The sequence below is a fragment of the Zosterops lateralis genome (genome assembly GCF_965231275.1).
Source record: "Zosterops lateralis genome assembly, chromosome: Z".
Classification (NCBI taxonomy): domain Eukaryota; kingdom Metazoa; phylum Chordata; class Aves; order Passeriformes; family Zosteropidae; genus Zosterops; species Zosterops lateralis.
In genome coordinates, this window is record NC_139800.1 from 65,231,688 (window position 1) to 65,250,425 (window position 18,738).

An 18,738-nucleotide genomic window follows, 5' to 3' on the forward strand; every position below is an offset into this window, starting at 1 on the left:
GAGTAAGAGTGGCAGCCACACCACTCATGAAACATCCTCTCCCTCGTTCTTTACAGAATATCAATGAAGAGCTGCAGGCAGAGCGGCAGGAAACCGAGGCTACGACCAACACAAGTGACATGAGCGTGGAGGAAGAACTGGAAATCATCAGAGAGAAACTTCACCTACTCCTTCAGGACCAAAAGGCTCTACAAAAGCGAGTGAGTTAAACAGCAATAGCCACTGCAGTCACCAAATTGGTGGTTTCTGCCCTTCTTGCCTTTCCTCTGCAGAACAGGCAGGGGGTGGGGTGATGCCTCTGAGTGCCATCCTGCTGTGGCCTCTATCACAACTGCTCTGAAAGAAATATCCTGATCTGCTTAATCTCAGCTGCTGTCCTAGAGAGTGTAATTAGTCCTTTGGCCCTTTAGTCAGCAATCATTTGAATGGATTACTGCTGGCCTGTTCCTGCTCTCCTTGTTTCTTGAGGTATTTTTGCAGGTGAACAAGTCACTCAGATAGATTTTGAATACAAGCTACAAGTGCTCTGTGTCCCTTGTGAATCTGGTCCTCTTCTGTTCTTTCCTTTTCCTCACAGTTGATGACTCTTAGCTGACAGGGACAAGCTGTAGTCACTGACTGCTTTGTTCTGTTTGACTTTAGGTGGAAATGTTGATGTCTCACCTGGCAGCCTGCAAAGGCATCCAGCAGATGACTGGCAATGAAGACCCCCAGGGTTGGCATGAGGCACTGGAACAGTCCCAGCCAGAGATGCTGCAGCTTGAGCACGTCCCGAAGAAAGTGAAGGAAAAGAGAATTCAATGGGAGGAGGTAAAACATTAGAACAAGGAGCTGCAAATGTGTCTGCAGCCCTAGAAGGGGGAGAGAAATCCTTGGAAGTGGAGTGGTCAGTGTTGCAGTCATCCTTCAGAAAATCCATGAAAATGATATATGAAACTGGCTATGAAATCAAGTAAAACCAGCCTTTGGTTTTGACCATTTGGTTTCAGAAGTGGACATCCAAAGAAATCCAGTCTAAGAGGCCTGCATGTGGCTAACATCAGCCTCCTAAGGGCCTGCATTTGAAATGGGAACTTGGGGCAATCTCTGCCAGCCGTCTTTCTGACACAAACTCATTTCTTGTCTCAGATCTACACAGACTCTTCTATTGTACATGGTGCAGCAGCAGCACCAGTGTTGTCTATAGGAGCCTTTGCTGCCCAACCTGAAAAGTGGAGCCCAGGCACTTTATTCATCTCCAGTGCTGACACAGATGCTGCTCAGCAACAGGAGATCAAGGAGGACTCCCTGGAGCTACTGAGTATGTCTTGTGTGTTTCTTGTCTGAGGGACAGTGTATTGTGTGCACATGTCAGCATAGCTGTACCAAATGTTCCTCCTCAGTTTGGTGTCACAGAGACATTTAGGACTCCCCCCAGAAGCTGCTATGCTCTGAGGCAGAGGGAGAGCACTCTGGGTGTTGCTGCTGCCTCTTGGGCTACTTGGATTGGCTGGAGTTTGCCTGGGCTTCCCTCTGTGCCAAAGGCAGAAGCCGAAATTGTTCCTGGATCAGCAGAAGGCTGATTGGCCCATTGGCCCAACCTCTGCTCAGATCAGTCTCTAGGGTAACCACACATCAAGCCCTTTGTGATTCTGCAGCACAACCCATTTAATCTTCTTCTTGCCCATAAAACTGCCAGTGCTGTGCTCTCAGATAAGACCTGGTGAGGTTGAGAACAGAGCCCAGCTGATTCTGTGTCTGCCATCACCCTTTGGGACAAAAAGGGCATTGATCTGCACCTTGGTGTGTCTGATCTCCCTGCTCTGGGCTGGCTCCTGCATTGCATGGCCCGCACTCACGAGAGGGGCAGCATCTCCTCTGGGCATCTGTCTGTGCCACGCTGGCACCTGAGGAGCGCTGCTGTCCTTGTTGCCCTTGCCCACTGTGCAGGATTGGGAAGATGGGGATGTGTGTGGTGCCCAGAAGGCCAGTCCAGTGGGAGCACTGAGCCGTGCTGTCAGCGTGAAGAGAAGCAGCATGGTTCTTCACATGGGGCACAGGCAAGGCATCTTTGAGCCCAGCCTGCTGATAAAGGGTGAGGGTCCTGATGCTGAAAGCCCTGTTAGGATTGCTTGTAGCATGAGCTGCTCTAGTTTACAAATGGAAAGGCATTCTTTTGGCAAACTGCTGCAAAGTGGAGAAGATGGGAACATTTGGCAATATTCTTCCTGTTCGAAAATTTGCATCTGTTATAGGAATTGATTCTAGATGTCAGAGCGTGTTTAATCTTAGGAAGTATGAAACCTTTTGTTGAATCTCACAGTGTTTATTCCCAAGAAAACAAAGGCTCTGTTAGTTCCAGCTCTCCTTAATGTTTATAGATGGCAAACTTACTTGCCTTGGTACCTGTTCTCTTCTGGTCTTTGTCTCCTATGAATGCATCTCCCTGTGTTTAGTTTTCTTTTCAAAGAACTGTAGAAAATCAGTTTCTGTGACAGCCGCTTTTGCTGTGGAGTTGCCTGTCTTCTTGTTGATCCTGTTGCTGTTGTTGTGGCTGTTGTTGTTACCCAGCTGACCACAAAGGGCTTATAGCCCCAGACAGTGGGGCTGCCTTTTGTATCTCCTGGAAGGTGGGATCTCTGCTTTAAAGTGAATATCTTGCATTTTTCCATTTTGTTTCCCTCAGGGACAATGGTGAACATGGAAAATCCTATGATGAAATACATTGAACTGGAAATTCTTGGCCGCGGGTGAGTCCAACCACAGTTACCTCTACACAACCATGGGGCAGGTGTTTTTCTGGTGGAATATCTATCAACTGTGAAGTCAGGCAAGCTGCAAATACATTCAGATACTGGATTTAGATTGTCAGTGCTGGTTGGAATTCGTAAATGTAAGAAGGCATTGTCAAATGCTGCCAACGTCCTGAGGCTTTTAGGCACTTAGAACAGAGATCTCCTGTCTGGACTAGCTTTCACACCAAGGTCTAAATGCCTTCTCCTTTCTTTGCTGCTGTTTTGTTTCTAGGACTTTTGGAGAGGTTTGCAGAGCATTCAACACTTCCACAGGAGGAGAGGTAAATGTCACCAGACCCTGCAGATTCTGCAGCTCTCAAGGGCTCTCTCTGGTGTGAGCTGTGGCTGGAGCTTTGGGTGGAGCTGTACTGAAAAAGCACAAGAATCACAGACTGGTGCCAGTGTGCAAATTACGTTTAGGAACAGTCTTTATCCTTCTCAGCTGCCAGAAGGAAAACAAGGAGGGCAGCGGCTCCTTTCAGATAAGGACTCGCTCACTCACTCTCCATTGCTAAAACAAAGGTGGTGCCTTATAGAGCATCTCACTGCTCTTTGGGGCTACAGCTTCAGAGTCCTGAATTTTCATTTCTGGCTGCCAGCAAATACATCTGAATGTTACTGGTGGTTCTTTAGCAGTGCTGCACAAAATCACAGAATGTGTAGGTTGGAAGAGACCTTCAAGATCATCGAGTCCAACCCAGCCCCAACAGCTCAACTAGATTGTGGCATTGAGTGCCCCATCCAGTCTTTTTTTAGACACATCCAGTAATGGCAACTCCACCACCTCCCCAGGCAGACTATTCCAGTATTTAATCACTCTTTCCAGGAAAAACTTCTTCCTAATATCCAACCTATATTTCCCTTGACGCAGCTTAAGACTGTGTCCTCTTCTTCTGTCAGTTGCTGCCTGGAGAAAGAGACCAACCCCCAGCTGTGTACAACCTCCCTTCAGGAAGTTGTAGAGAGCATTTGGGAACTGCATGCAGGGAGAGATCCCTAAAAGCTCTAAGCCTTGCCCATAGCCCAAGATGTATCCTCAGAGTCCCAAGGCACAGATTACATCAGAGAGTGTTGTCAGATGTTTGTGGGTGATAGCTGAGGCACCTTTGTTACCAAGTGGACAAGACAAACATCAGTGGCCATGTGTCCTGCAACTGGCCCCCAAAGAAGCAGAGAAATGGGCTGTTGGAATGTCAGTTCCTAATTACTCTGATGTCTAATCACTAGGCACTTTGGCAGGGCTCAGCTGTGTCATTGCAAAATCACTCAATCCATGTGAGAAGTTCATCTCATGCCATCATCTTCTAAAGTTACTGATTTTTTTTTTTTTTTTTTTCATTTTAGGTGGCTATAAAGAAAATAACTCTTCAAGGACTGATCAGGAAGGAAGGGACCATTAATGAACTAATGGTTGTGAAGATGAGTAAGAACCCCAACATTGTGAACTATTTAGAGAAGTGAGTGGTTGTTTTTTTCTCCCATCATATGTTTGTTTACATACTGCAAGCATGCAAAGTTAAAACCCATTTTGATCATTGGCAGAAAATAGAGCTGTTATTATTGATTAAATATTATTTCTCTACTTATCTCAAATGGATGGGAAGAAAGTGCATTTTGTCTGCATTTATCTACCCTGGCAAACACACTTTGAAAATTGTTCAAAAACCTGGATCAGCCCTATCTTACTGACTCTGTACATTCATTGCCTCCACATTGTTTTGAGGCTTGATTTTGTAAAGTTTTTATGAGTGCGTTTTAACTGCTGATAAAGCATCCTATAGAGAATTTCCCTTGGATTGTTGCCCTTTTTCCATTGCTTTGCATGCCAGGAAGACTAGGTGCTTATTTCCAGAAATACTATGCATGACAGGTTTTTATCTGGGCTGTTACTAAACTGCATTTTTCACTTGCTGGCTGTCTAAGACATCTCCATTTTCACAGCTGTGCCTTTCTCCTTGAGACAGATTGCAAACACTGCACAGTCAAGAGGGAATGTCTATTCTTTTTATTCTGTCCTTGTCTCAAGGGGACCCAGAAACAAGAATCAGCTGTTGACTTTTCCAAACAGCAACATAGCCATGTATGTTCATCTCCACACCCTTGTTTCCTTTTTTCAGCTACCTTCTGCATGAGCAACTCTGGCTTGTTTTGGAATACATGGACGGAGGCACTCTGAGAGATATCATCAAAGAGACTCAGATGTTTGAAGGAGACATTGCAACTGTCAGTCGGGAGGTCAGGGATCCCACCTGTGCTTCCAAGGGCTTGGGCAGGATTTTCTGGGAAACAGGGCTCAAAACTGGAGTGATTTCTCTTGCCAAGCTTTGTTTCTGTGTTGCTGCTATGCTATGGGCAAGAAAGAGCATCTCAAGTGAACTGCCTGCCAGTGCCCCTGCACTCACTGTACTCTGTTCCTGTACTCTTATCTCCTGCTGTTGTATTCTCACTCTGTCTCTTGTATTTGTGTATGCTGTTCTCCACCTTGTCTCTCTAAATGTTTACCTCGAGCCTGTCTGCACTGCATTCCTTGCTGTAAAAGTAAAGGTGCTGGTGGCAGGATATTTTTCTAACTAATGGCAAAGAAAAAGAGCTTCATTTCTCACAGTCTCAGCCAAAAAGGATAGTAGTGCAGCCAAAATGCTGTTTGCTTCTGAAAGGTGACTGATGTGATACTTCCAAGTCTGTGCTGAGGCCAGCAATAAAACCTTGGTCATGCAGCCTCCCACCCTAAAGATCCACTTCACACCAAAGGGAGGCATATTCTCTTTATTGGCAAACCCTCATTTGTCCTCTGGATGGGGAGAGCACATAGACTGCAACACCAGTCATTCTGACTGGTTTGCAGGGGACAGTCTACAATAGCAGTTGCTGTTGCTCTTTCAAAAGCTGACATGCCTTCCCTTAGAAAGGTCCTGCTCTCCTAGTGTTGGAGCAGCAAGGTCTTCCTCTGAATGGCACTGTGTCCTGCCATGACTCCCCATTCCCCTGGAAAGGGAATTTTTCCCTCTAGAGCTGTTTCTTTTCTTGTGTGATAAAATCACATCACTAATTTTTGTCCTCCTGTTTCTGTTTTCTCTCTCAGTGCCTGCAAGGACTTGATTTTATCCACTCAAACCACATGATCCACCGAAATGTGAAAAGCCACAATGTCCTCCTCAGAACTGATGGCTCTGTCAAGCTGGGTCAGTATATTCTTGGTTAGGCAGATCATTCTGGGAATGTGGGGTGTGGGTGCTTTGAGTGAGTGCCAGCTCCACAAAAATGGTGTTGTTGGCAGCGCAGGGGCCCCTGCTGTGAACTGTGGGCACAGTTGCGATGTGCACAGAAGTATCACAAGGAAGAAACAGTCAAGAATGGTTTGTGTGTGTCCCTTCCAAAGGGAGGGAACTACAATCTAAAGCTTCAGAAAAATAAAGGTCACTGCTGGAGGTAGTGTAAAAAATGTGGAGGTCTTTTTTGAAGTGGCCAATTCCATATTTATTTCCTTGGTTAAAGCCCTGAGGAAATAGAGCCGTGACAGATTTCCAGCAGATGACACATTGCATTCTTAGACAGAGTAGGGAATTCTTTTGCTTGATTTCCTAATTTGAGCTGGCTTTCAAGGTATGTTGTTTTCTCCACAGCTGATTTTGGCCTCTTTGCTCAGCTCCCCCGTGGGCAGAGTACACAGAGCTCAGTGGCTGGCAATTCCAATTCTGGGTGGATGGCACCTGAAATCATGGCAGGTCAACCATACGGCCCAAAAGTGGATGTTTGGTCTTTTGGAATTGTTGGCGTTGAAATGGTGGAACGAAAAGTTCCTTACTGGAATGAAACTTCTGTCTCGGTAAGGTGCAAATATTGATTCCACTGTTTTTCTCAACAGTCCCATATTCTGTGTGCCACTGGACAAAATCCCATTGCCGTCTGCTGGCACTACTTCCACCAAAGCCCCCTTCTAGAAATGTCCCTCACATGCACATCAGCATCTGCTGTAGGTTTAGTTGCATCAGAAGGGAAGTGGCAGGTAACCAGTTCAGAAACCTGCCATTTTGGCCTGCAGCCATGCTCGACATTTCTCATTTACTTTTTGATCAATGTTGGAGCTCTGTCTCTGAGGGAGAAGAATTTTTTCAGTGGAGAGTTCAGCAGTGTGATAAATACCCTTGGACATGGAGGTTAGACCTTCCCAGTTTCAATTTTATAGAAAACTAAAAAAGGAAAAGAAAAAAAGAAGATAGAAAAGGAAGAAAAAAAAGGAAAATAAGAGGAAAAGGAAAATGAAAAGAGAAAGAAAACACACAAAAGAAAAAGACAAAAAGACAAGCACCAAAACAATCCCAAAGCAGTTCTGCTTGCTTTTTCCTTTTTTAACCACAAAATCATCATTTTAACCACAGGACCTTTTTTAACCATCAATTTTCCTCCATACTGTAGCATCTTTTTCAAATCCTGTGGGTCTTCCAAACTTTCAAATCATCTGTCATGTGTCTTGATGGCCTGGATAAGTTTAGGATGTGTTTTGCTCTGACTGCAGTTAGGATTGCATACCAAACCCTTGGCTGTTTCTTGGTACTTTAAGTTGATGGGCTTGCAGTCAGGTGCCTGAGGCTGGGATCCAAGGTGTGCTGTGTTCCTTTACCACAGGAGCAGGGCCAGCCCAGGATTGCACAATTGTAGTGACAGTGAGGACTCCAGCTCCCCACCATGTCCAGTGGCTGAGTTCAGCTGCAGAAGGACAGGATAAACCCCGCTTTGTGACCTCTGGTGGTGTGGGAAAATTGTGGTGAAGGAAATTTTCCTCTGGATTAAAGAGGATAGTAACAAAGTCTCTTTGGTCACCATCTATTTCAGTGCCACCAGCACAGAGCTGTTACTGTGGTGGCAGGCATTTTTGTGGAGACTCCTAGGCTTCTCCCCACTGTTATTTCTGTCTATTTTAGATTAATTCTGCATCTGCATTTTTTCAAGAAGAGAACAAAACACTTGATGATTTTTGTTTTATGGAAGTTGTGCTTTAGGGACCAACAAGCACTGCAGAGATTCCTTTCATGTAATAATCCTTGGAAATAGTATAAATAGAGCAAATTCCCCCTTCCAAATAGCCTGTTAAGCTGGTGTGAGTCTTCAGAGGAGCCAAATGTGCTTTTGGTGATGTAGTTCTAGGTCAGTCAATGAAATAGGCAGGATCTGCTGGATGTTGGAAAATCTGTGTCTGCCTAATGGTTTGGGTTTTTTGTTAGTATGGAAAAGTAATGTCTGGCACTGCCTGGGCAGAAACTACCACTGCAGAGTGGAGCTTAAACAATGGGGTCTGGGAGAGCAGTTACAGATGGGAAAGAAGCAGGTGGAGCCCCATGTTTCCATTTTCTCCAGCCTCAACTCCTGATAGTCACAGAAGGGATACCAAAGCTGCAGCAGCCCGAGCTCTTCTCAGCTTTGCTGCATGACTTTTTGAGCTGCTGTCTACAGACAGACGAGGCACGGCGCTGGTCTTCCAAGGAGCTGCTGCAGGTAAAATGCCAAGGGGCTGCAGGTGAAACTGAAGTGTCCAAGGGATGGGCTCCTCCTCCAAGACATCAAATGAGGTCCCCTCCTCCTCACCTCCACTCTTGGTGCTGTTCAGCTGAGAACGGTGAGGAATCCTAAACTGACCTGGGCTGGCAGGGACCTGTAAAGGTCATTTGGTCCAAGTGCCCTGCAATGAGCAGGGACATCTTTAAAGAGACCAGGTTGCTCAGAGCCCCTTCTTACCTGACCTGGAATGTTTCCAGGGATGGGGCATCTACCTCCTCTCAGAGCAATTTGTGCCAGTGTTGCACCATGCTCCAAGGAAACAAGTTCTTCCTCACACCTAATCTGATTCAATCCCCATTATATATTAAAAGTATTAGCCCATGTCCTATTGCAACTGGCCCTGTTAAGAAAAAGTATCCCCCACTTCCTCAGAAACCCCTTTGAAGTACTGGAGCATGACAATAAAGTCTCTGTGGGGCCTGGTCTTCTCCAAGCTGTGTAACTCCAGGTCTCTGAACCTCTCCTCAGACAGGAGGTGCTCTGTCCTCTGACTGTTTCTGTTGCCCTGTTTTGTAATTTGGTGGAGTGTTCCATTTTATCTAATGGCAAAAGAATTGAAGTAGAGCAGTGTGGGATACAGAGGCATGAAATGGTGGTGAAGGAATCCAAGGAAACCAGTTCCAGCCAAGCAGTCAGAGATTTGGTTGTGGGAAGAAGGGGCTGTGAGGAGCTCACTCTGAAACTCTGAGGGGCTCTGGTTTGTGCTCCCCACTCCACTCTTGGAGGTTTCTGCCACACAAACAGGGACGGCTCAGAGGGACTTGTCCCAGCCCCATCTGCTGCCTGGCATGGTCAAGCAGATGGGGACTGTCCCAGGGTTACTGCCAGGTTGTGTGGCAGAGAGGGAGCTGCAGGACCCAGTGCCACTCAGCTGTCCCTGCTGGGAAGGAAGGTGCCATCCAGCACGGGAAGGGCAGGGTATGGAAAGGTAGATACTGCTCTGTGTCCCTGTGGAAATTAGCACAGTGCCTGTCTTTCAAAGAGAGGGACATATGTAAGTCATTCTAGTTTCCTGAAAGGAAGAAACCTCAGGGAGAGAAAGCACCATTAGTAGAGTATCGGCAGGGCAAAAATCCCAGCAAGACAAAGACATCTGGATAAATGGATGAGTGGGATTTTCGGCCAGGTTTGCCTGTGATGGCAAGGTCTTGCATATGAAGATTGAGGTGCAGATGGTCTTGTTGGTCCTCTTTCTTCATCTTTCTAGGAGCCAGAGGAATCCTGATTGAGGCTGTGAAGCACTGAGCTTGAAAAGTCATGGTTTATTAGGTTTTGTTAATTTTTTTCTTTCCTTTGCGCAGCATCCATTTGTGACATCAGCTGAGCCTGCGTCCAGCCTGGTGCCACTGATAATGTCAGTGAAGAGGAGGAAGGAGAAGAAAACCATCAGAAGAAAACCACCAGGACCATTTACTCCACAACCACATTAGAGTAGAATTGTAGAGTAAGATTAATTGTAGGGTAGAAATTGTTGAGTAGGATTGCAGAGTAGGAATATAGAGTAGGATAGTAAATTAATAAAATGTCTGACACCACAATTCACCTTGAAGATTCACTTCCTTCTCACTCTTGTGAATAAGCTCAAGATTTCCTTCTGAATTATCACTTGTTTCTTAAAGGTGGAAAGTGACATTTATGGATTCTTTGCTATGATTTGAGACTGGGGAAGGTTTTTCTTCGTTCATTCTCTCCAGACCACACTGTCTTTGGAACACTTGTGCAGTGGAGTTTTGTGAGCTAATTATTTTTAAAGCACAAATATTTCCTGTAGATAACATTAATGGGAAAGTCAGTGCTTTGATTACTGAGTGGCTAAATCCACTACAGGCCTCACTCAGCTAATTGGTGTCAGCAATGGCTGTAAATCATTCAGTTTTTTGACATTAGATTTTCCATTCAGTTTCTGCAGGGTGACATTTTATTCTCTAAACATTTCTAAAGAGGCGTGGTGGTTTTGCATTGATTGACACTTAGTGAGCAAGGAAGAAGCCACCTATGGAAGTGATTTTTCTAAGAAGAGCTGTTAAGAGTTTCCTTTGTGCCTGACAAAACCAATCAATGACTAGTTTTGAATATTAACACCTTGTTAAACCACTAGGAAGCCGAACAGGTCTCTGTGAACACACATGTTAAAAATTGAACAAACCCTGGGAAAGCTTTCCTTTCTTCCAACAGGTAGAACCTGTTACCTGGGAACAGGTAACCGGCCGGTCCAGCCCTCCTCTGCATGGCCGGGCTGGGCCAGGCAGACCTGGACAAGGGGCCAGGCCCCTTTTCTTGGCGAGTCAGCCGGGCCCCGTCCCAATCAGGCCAGACCCCAGCAACTGCCAGGCAGGGGATGTCCAGGTGATTTATTGAAAAAATATGGACATTGATCTAGTATTGATACCAACTGTGATGGACAAAAACTCTAACAGTTTAAAGTTAGAAAGTGTATGTTTATTACGACATGGGTGGCTTGCAGGATAGCTCCGAAATACGCACTGCAATTTAAAGATGATCACAGAGTCCTTTTATTTACAAAAGTATTGAACACCCAAAACGCAAATGCATATTCCTAACCCTGATATGTCCCACTGTCTGCTTCGTATGGTAATTAGCTAAAATAGTAGTTTGTCCTTTGAAATGGGTCGGTGGTCCTTTTCAAGGGGAGGGCATCTGGGATGAGGAAGTAAGAAAAGTCTTCCTTGTTCTTATCTTTCTACTTTTTCAATACAAATGTGACAAATGAACCCTTGGTAGGACTCCTGTTTCCTGGCTGCATGACTTTCAATGGCTTTCAGGGCATGGGAGGTTCTGTAACTGTCTTGTGTTCCTAAATCTGTTTATCTGTTCCTGTGAAAGATGAATATTTAGAATGGCTGTTGAGACACTCTGTTGCATTGCAAGAGGCGTTGTTGGGTTTTGTAGGTGTAGTTCACAACAGGCAACCAAAAGGCCCAATGTGGCATTTGATCAAGCATCATTGATGGTTGGAGAGACTTTGTGCTCACTGAAACTAGTGGAAGGAAGGACAGTGTTCACAGATGCCAGCTGAAGAACAAAAAAAGCTGCGTGTGTTTGGCAACAACAAGGAAAATGGTTGCAGCATTTAATTAAGGGTGAACCAGGAGACAGTCTGCAAACCCTTGAATTGAAGGTCGTGTGTTGGGCCTTGCAAACTTGGAATAAAGAACTACTCAATGTCATTTCAGACTTTCTGGATGTAGTTGGAGTTGTGCAAAGAATTGAAGATGCAGTCATTAGACAAACCCAGAACCGGCACCTTGGAAAATTGTTTTTGCAGTTGCAGAGTGTCCTGAAGCAGCGTCAGCATGCCTTTTGTGTCATGCACATTCGGAGTCATCAATGCAACAGTGGTTTGGGAGAATGCAACGCATGAGCAGATGCTGCAGTCAGCGGTGTTGTCCATGTTCCCCCACAGAACAAGTTTGAAAGAGCTTGCAACAATCATGAAACATTCCATCAAAACGCAAGGGCCCTGTACTGACAGTTTTAGATTCCCCTGAACTATGTGCAAGGGATTGTGCATGCCTGCCCTCAATGTAGCCATCATGGGCCTGGCCTTGGGCTAGGCATGAACCCAAGGAGACTGAAAGCTTTAAAACTGTGGCAGATGGATGTAGCTCATGTTCCAGAGTTTGGAAGGCTGAAATATGCCCATGTGACTGTAGATACTTATTCAAAATTTATTTGGGCAACAGCACAATTAGGAGAAAAAGTTCTGCATGTTGAAAGACATTTATCTGTATGCTTTGCAGTGATGGGTGTACCTGTAGAAATTAAAACCGACAATGGTCTAGCTTATGTCGGTCAGTGAATTGCCAAGTTTATGCAGAAGTGGGGGGTGAAACATACCACCAGAATTCCTCACTCTTCTACAGGTCAAGCTATTGTGGAAAGAGCCAATCATACCCTAAAAGAATACCTGTAATACCATCAAAAGATGTTGCAAGAAAATTGCCACTGGGAACTTTCCTCATTTGTGGGGACCGAGCCTGGTCTGCAGTACCGCAAAGAGCTGTAGGAGATCCATGTTATTTTGGAATATTAACCCTGTTTGCTCCCAGCATTCACCAAATTTCTGATTTGCCTCAAAAGTCCTGACAATCTAAATGCAGTGCTTTGGAATTAGACCCCAATTGTAAAGACATTGTATTATTGTGGAAGCCTCCAACTGTAATAGTAGCTTCAATTTTTTCCCCAGGAATTGCTTCAGTGCAAGCCCTCACACAATTACGAACCTTAGCATGTTGGACAGGAAAGCAAATTAATATAACATCTAATATGTTAAGTGAACTTGCCACAGATGTTAAAAGCATCCGCCGTGCAGTGATTCAAAACAGAGCCACCATTGACTTCCTTCTTCTTGCCCAAGGACATGGGTGTGAAGAATTTGAAGGTATGCGTTGCATGAATCTGTCTGACCACTCTCAATCAATTTACAAGCAACTTTCACAGTTAAAGAGTAACATGGGAAAACTTGTAGTTGTTGATACTCCTTTTGATAACTGGCTCAATTCATGGGGTTTTGCTGGTTGGATGAAAGACTTGGTCCATTTTGGTATTATTCTTTATGTTATAATTGTAGTTATATTAGTTATTATGCCTTGTTTGTTAGCATGTACGTGAAAAATAGTCAGCTGTGCTTTTGACTCAGTCTGGGTAGTTCAAAAAGGAAAAGGGGGACTTGTTGGAGATTTTCTTAGAGAATGAGGACATGATTTATATTTGGAGTAAGGTTTGAACTAACCTAGCCTGAGCCTCACTTTGAGGCCTCTGAAGCCTGTGGCGCAGTAAGAAATTAGTTGGTGAAGTGGTGACTCAGTTAAATTAGACATTAAGGTGTTAATGAGAGATAGTGGGTTTTCCAGGTAGGTATAGTTATTAGTGTGAACCCTTTAGCCATCTTAAGGAACAAGTGACACAGTATCTATTTACATTCTTTCTGCACTGTGTGCCAATGAAAATGTATCTGCATTTGTAAACTATATAAGAGTATATAACCTGCTATTTTAGACAAAATAAACAGAGAATGTAGAATTAATCATAGTGATTAGATCTGCATTTTTGCTCCCATCCAACTTCCCATTATTTTTAAGGGTCTTCCCTGCTTTTATCTTACCTGTGTCAGAAAAGAGTTAAATCTGGTTCAGGTCCTCTCTCCCTGGGCTGCTAGCTCACCGTGTCAGATTTCAAGGCTGTACCAATGGGGAAACTTACACCAAAAGATCGGAGGTCAGAGCGGCTGGGCAGTCAAGCATCATAAATGTTCAAAAATGCTTTTTGCCCATGCATCAGTGACAGCCAGGCCTACAGCTGTTATTGGGGGGCTGGCAGACTTCTCTCTTGGCTTAGCCAGCTCCAGGGATAGGCTTTAAAATTAGCTGATGTTAAGCTGCAGCCTCCCCTCCCCGGCTGTGCGTCTGGCTGGCTCCCACCCCAGGAGCGGGGAGTGCAGGGCTTGGGTGGCTTAGACCACTCCAACAGAGCATCCAGACTGATGTTACCTACTGCACTGGCCAGAAGGCAAAAGGGCTGGCCAAGACACAGTCTCAGCTTTATATGGGTATTACCAAAAGTTGCATTCAGCATATTCAGTGGTCAAACCACATGCCAGTAGCTAAGAATTGGCTTTTGATAGGTCCCTGTCCTTTCCAAAACAATTCCAAGGTCCTGACAGGGCAATATTCTATATTCCTCTTTAACTAAAAACCAAAGTGTGTTAACCCATAACGATACTACTGACCCCAAGCCCTTGGACCTTGCCGAGGAGCATCCTCCTGCAAGCCTGACTCCTCCTTTACTCTTATGGACAGTCAGGGACTCCAAAGGGCACTCTAGGGGAATGGGACTGGCTGCTGTTAGACCAGACTTAACAATCTTCCACTGTGGTAGGAACACTCAAACTGAAGTCGTGCACTGGAATTACATAATGAGGCAGGAAAGGACCTTGGAAAGTCTTAAGCCCAACCTCCTCCATAACACTGCATCAGCCATGGCAGATTCCTCAGGGCTTTGTCCAGTTTTTCTTGAAGACTCAAAGCAAGGAGAGTGCACAGCCTCTCTGGGTCTGCACAGGAACTTCCAGAATGTGGTTAGTTGCAGAAAATGTCTGGCCTGCTGAACACTAGTCTCTCATCTTAAACAAAAAAACAAAAAACAAATCAAAACCAACAAAACCCCAGCCAACCTCCAAACCTCAAGGCTCTGAGTGAATCGCAGCATTACAAAAAAAATTAGACTAGTATTTTCTATCAAGAGTTATCACCACAGGATTAACATTTCTGCCATTTGAAGAACTGTTTGCACAGCTGGTGGGCTGATATAATGCTTATTCTTCCAAAATCACTGGCCTACAGAACTGCACAACGTTTATTCTAGGATTGTGTTGAACATTAACCAAGAAGAACAGGAGAGTTACCAGTCCAGTTACACCAGCTTTTCTGCTAATTTGGAAAGAAGGACCAGTTCTTTGGGTGGTCAGTTATGACTTGGGGGTCATCAGGGACCAACAAAGAGACAGACCCCTGGGACAGAAAATCACACGTGCAGAGTGGAGAAATCAAAATATTAATGATTTGGAAAAATGATTATGAAATGTGTGTTTACTCCAGGAAAATCAATGGATATGTACGTAAAATATAATATATAAAGAGAAGTTATTCTGTAATCAGTGTGCATGATATTTCAGAGGAGATATCCCCTTGGGACTGAAAAAAAGACTGAAGAATTTTTCCCAACCATAGAATGTATACAGAACAGTATTAGATTCTTTGTCAATATTCATATTTTGCTTTATATATAACTTTATTAAATCTATGCTTTGTAATAATTTTTACCAAGCAGGCTTTCCGTTCAATTACAGCAATTGCTTTTCAGCAAGCTAGATGAAGAAAGCATTCATTTAGGAAAGCAAGTTTTCCCCATACTCCTTGTCCATTATTCCACCTGACCGAACTCCTTGCAGTTCAATAATTACAGTGTAATATTACAAAACTATCAGCTATTGTATAAGAGTATAAAAGGTTAATTTATTAAGGTCAATTCCGTCATTCCAGCACCACTGCTGCATCTGCGACTACATTTTCAAATGTTCTCACATTTCAGTGTGTCAAATTCTCTCAGTTACTGAGGGAGCTCAGACCCCTGGCACCAGAGGATTGCCCCAACAGGGACTTCACCATTGCACAGAAGCAAGACCTGGGAAGATGCAGTTGTTTCCCAAAGTGGCTCTAGGCTTGCTTGGTCCAGGTTTCATCACTTCCTCTCACAAGAGCCCCTCAGGGCTGCAGGGTTGCACAGGTGCCTTGGCCTCTTGCTGGGTGGGGCTGAATCCTGGGGGCTGGGGGCTCTCCTCTTTTGGGCACGCCGAGGATCTCTGTGAGACTGGTCCCAGCCCTGTACCTGGCTGCAGATGCCGCCCTGGGTGGGTGGACGTGTCACCACTGCCTGCTCTGGCTCCTCCTGGGGCTGGTCCCACTCTGCAGGAATGGGCACAGGTGAGCACTGCCTGGAACCCCCTGGGAGGGTGGCTTCTGATGTTCCTGCTATCTCCTCCACGTTTAATCCTGTTGGGATGCCGGCAGAAATCCTCTCCTGGGAGCTGCTGGATCTGGAGCTGCTGGACATGGAGCTGGAGCTGGACATGGAGCTGGAGCTGGAGCTGGACATGGAGCTGGAGCTGGAGCTGGAGCTGGCCACTAGGCTGTCAATCTCCTCCCTGCCAATGTGGAAAAGCAGCAGCCTCTGGGCCTCTTCGCTGGACTGGGCCACAATGACAGTGATGAGGCCATGGACCAGCTGAGCTGTGTGTTCCCCAAGGCAATTCTGCAGTGTCTGGACCAAGTTCTCCACATTCAGACCATGGAGGCAGAGATCATGCAGGATGCTGCTCTGTGCAACTTGTACCAGCCACCACTGGTCCTGGAATATTGCTTCCAGCCTCTCACACAGCCAGGGCTGCACAGGATCCAGGAGGTGCTGTCGTTGTTGGAACAGTTTTGCCCACACCTCAGGCAGGAGGCCACCCACAGGCTCTGGTCCTGCAGCCCCCTGCTCAGCTGGGAAAAGTGTTCCCTGGGGAGAAGGTGCAGGGGACGCCAGAGGGCCATAGGTGCTGTTTTCATCCAGGAGGACAGGAGCTGCCTCTGTGTGGCTGCTGGTCTCTGGTGATTCTTCAGGGGAGATGACAGCAAACAGCAGATAGTCCTGTTCACCCCGCTCAGAAAACCTGATGGTCTCTATCGGTGTCCTGCAGAGTGGGCATGATGGATTTGTCTGTGTCCACCGCAGGATGCAGCCCAGGCAGAACTGGTGGTGACAGGGCAGAGCAGAAGCCATGTCCTTTGAAGTGTCCTGGCAGATGTGGCAGTTGCTGTAATTTTCTCTGGCCATTTTTGTGCTTGGCAGCATTTTGAGGAGAGCTAAGGATCAGGATCTGCTCCCATTGGCCCAGGCTCTGCTGGTGCCCAAATATGAGCAGTGAGATGCATGATGTCAGAATCCATCCTCTGGTGAGGTCACAATCTGCCACTTGTGATGTCATCAAGATGTGAGACAGAATGTTCTCCCCTGCAGGTGCACAGTGCCAGGAGGAAAAAGGAAGTACCATTTTCTTGGTTTGAACTTCTGGTTTCCATGTTGCTTTCCCTTGATCACCTGTGTCACACATTCATGGCTGTGTGTCTTGTCCCTGTTTCTGACACATTGCCAAGGTCTCCTGTGAGCAGTTGTGTGGTGGGAGCAGTCAGCATAGACTGTCTGCAGCTGCCACTTGTTGATGATTGAGAGACAGGACTTCACTTAGGTGCAAGAAGTTGTTTACTGTTGATATAGCAAAGCTGTGAAGTTGTGAAGTCAACTATTGTTTCTAAAAGCTTGGTTTATATACCCTTACAGCTCTAGGTAAAATTTCCCACTGCTAAGCAATATCTACATTATTATTGTTTCTTAGCAATATTGCTTAACCACAATCTTGCAGGTGCAGTTTTACATGATTACCTTAAAACAAAGTACCACATTTGTTTTTGCTTCCTCCTTTACATTTCTGTTTTATGCTCCCATAGTTTCTGTCCCACAAGAGCCAAGATGTCTACACAATCCATCATCTCCACAGTACTCCCTGCTCCACTGCCCAGCTGCCTCCCATATCTCCCTCTTTCTGTTCTACCAGTAAAACTCTCTTCATAGACCTATCAGTTTTTGAACACATTGAAAAATACATGGCAAGCAAATAATCATAAGCAATACTGCAACTAAATTATAAAATCCTACCTTAATGAAATTCTTAGGTCAGCCAATAAGCCCCATGCCTCAAGTACCTGTTCAAGCCAATCTCCTTCACTAATTTGTAATTTAGTTAAACTTTGTTGAAGGGCCTGAATAGTGGCATGAATAGACTGAGTGTTCAGACAGATTCATGCAGCATCATGCAGCATTCATGCAGCTGTGAAGCCTTCCAAGTCTTCACACACAGGTCCATGTGCTAAAAGTAAAAAAGTAATTGCAGCCCTATTTTGCAATGTTGCATGCCTTACTCTATCAATATCTATTAATAGGCCTGATGGAGCAGTGGTAGTAACATTAGTTTGTTTCATGAACCAGCAGCCAAGCTTGTTTAAAGTCTTTAATAAGTGTGCTGTGCCAACAGAATAATGAAGGCAAATACTCGCATTGAGGTGCCCCATTATCATTATTACATTATCATCACAATCTAGGGTGTTCGGAGGTGCGCTGTGTTTCACCCGTCCTGGTTTATGCAAAAATGTTAAATTTACCTGTGAGGAGTGAAACATAGTCACCCAAAAGTACAAGGGCCTCCTACTGCCCTTCCTGGTATTGCCTTCCATGCCCTATTTCCACAAATTAAAAATACATTATCTATTAATCCAATAGTATATTCTCCTGGAGTAACTTGCCATAGTAAAGTAAGATTACACCAAGCAGAGGTATTATCATTAATACCTGTGCCTGAAACATCAGTGCCAGGTACTTCATTAACATAAGGTCCACTGGTGTAATTTAAAAAGAAACACTCAAAGAACTGCATGGATCCAAGAATGTCTAATTCTTGAGGCTCTTGTCTAATTCTTGAGGAAGCAGGGGAAACTCATTTAACTTTATCCATCCCTTGACCACCGTTGTTATTAAAATACCATCCAGCCGGCTGAGAAAACCATTGCTTTCTCCGATATTCTACATTCTTGTATCTCGGGTTCAAGATCCCCCTAATTAGGGGTTTTTCCTTTTCAAAGTCCTGTGCCAGGGTTTGAAAGAAAAGTGGAACTTGCAGCTTGGTCTTAAAAGGTGTTAATTAAATTTTTATCTCAAAAATCTGCGTACCGCCTAACACCGGGCTTAATGCGCTGAAAAACACCACTGCCAAGGACACGAGACCTGGTCTTTG

At 45.1% G+C, this 18,738-nt stretch overlaps 1 protein-coding gene across 1 annotated transcript in view; it reads right to left on the reverse strand.

The window, feature by feature from the left end:
- LOC310922602 (large ribosomal subunit protein mL50-like) overlaps window positions 1-18,738 on the reverse strand; it is a 66,575-nt gene that overhangs the window by 43,539 nt on the left and 4,298 nt on the right. The window lies entirely within an intron of this gene.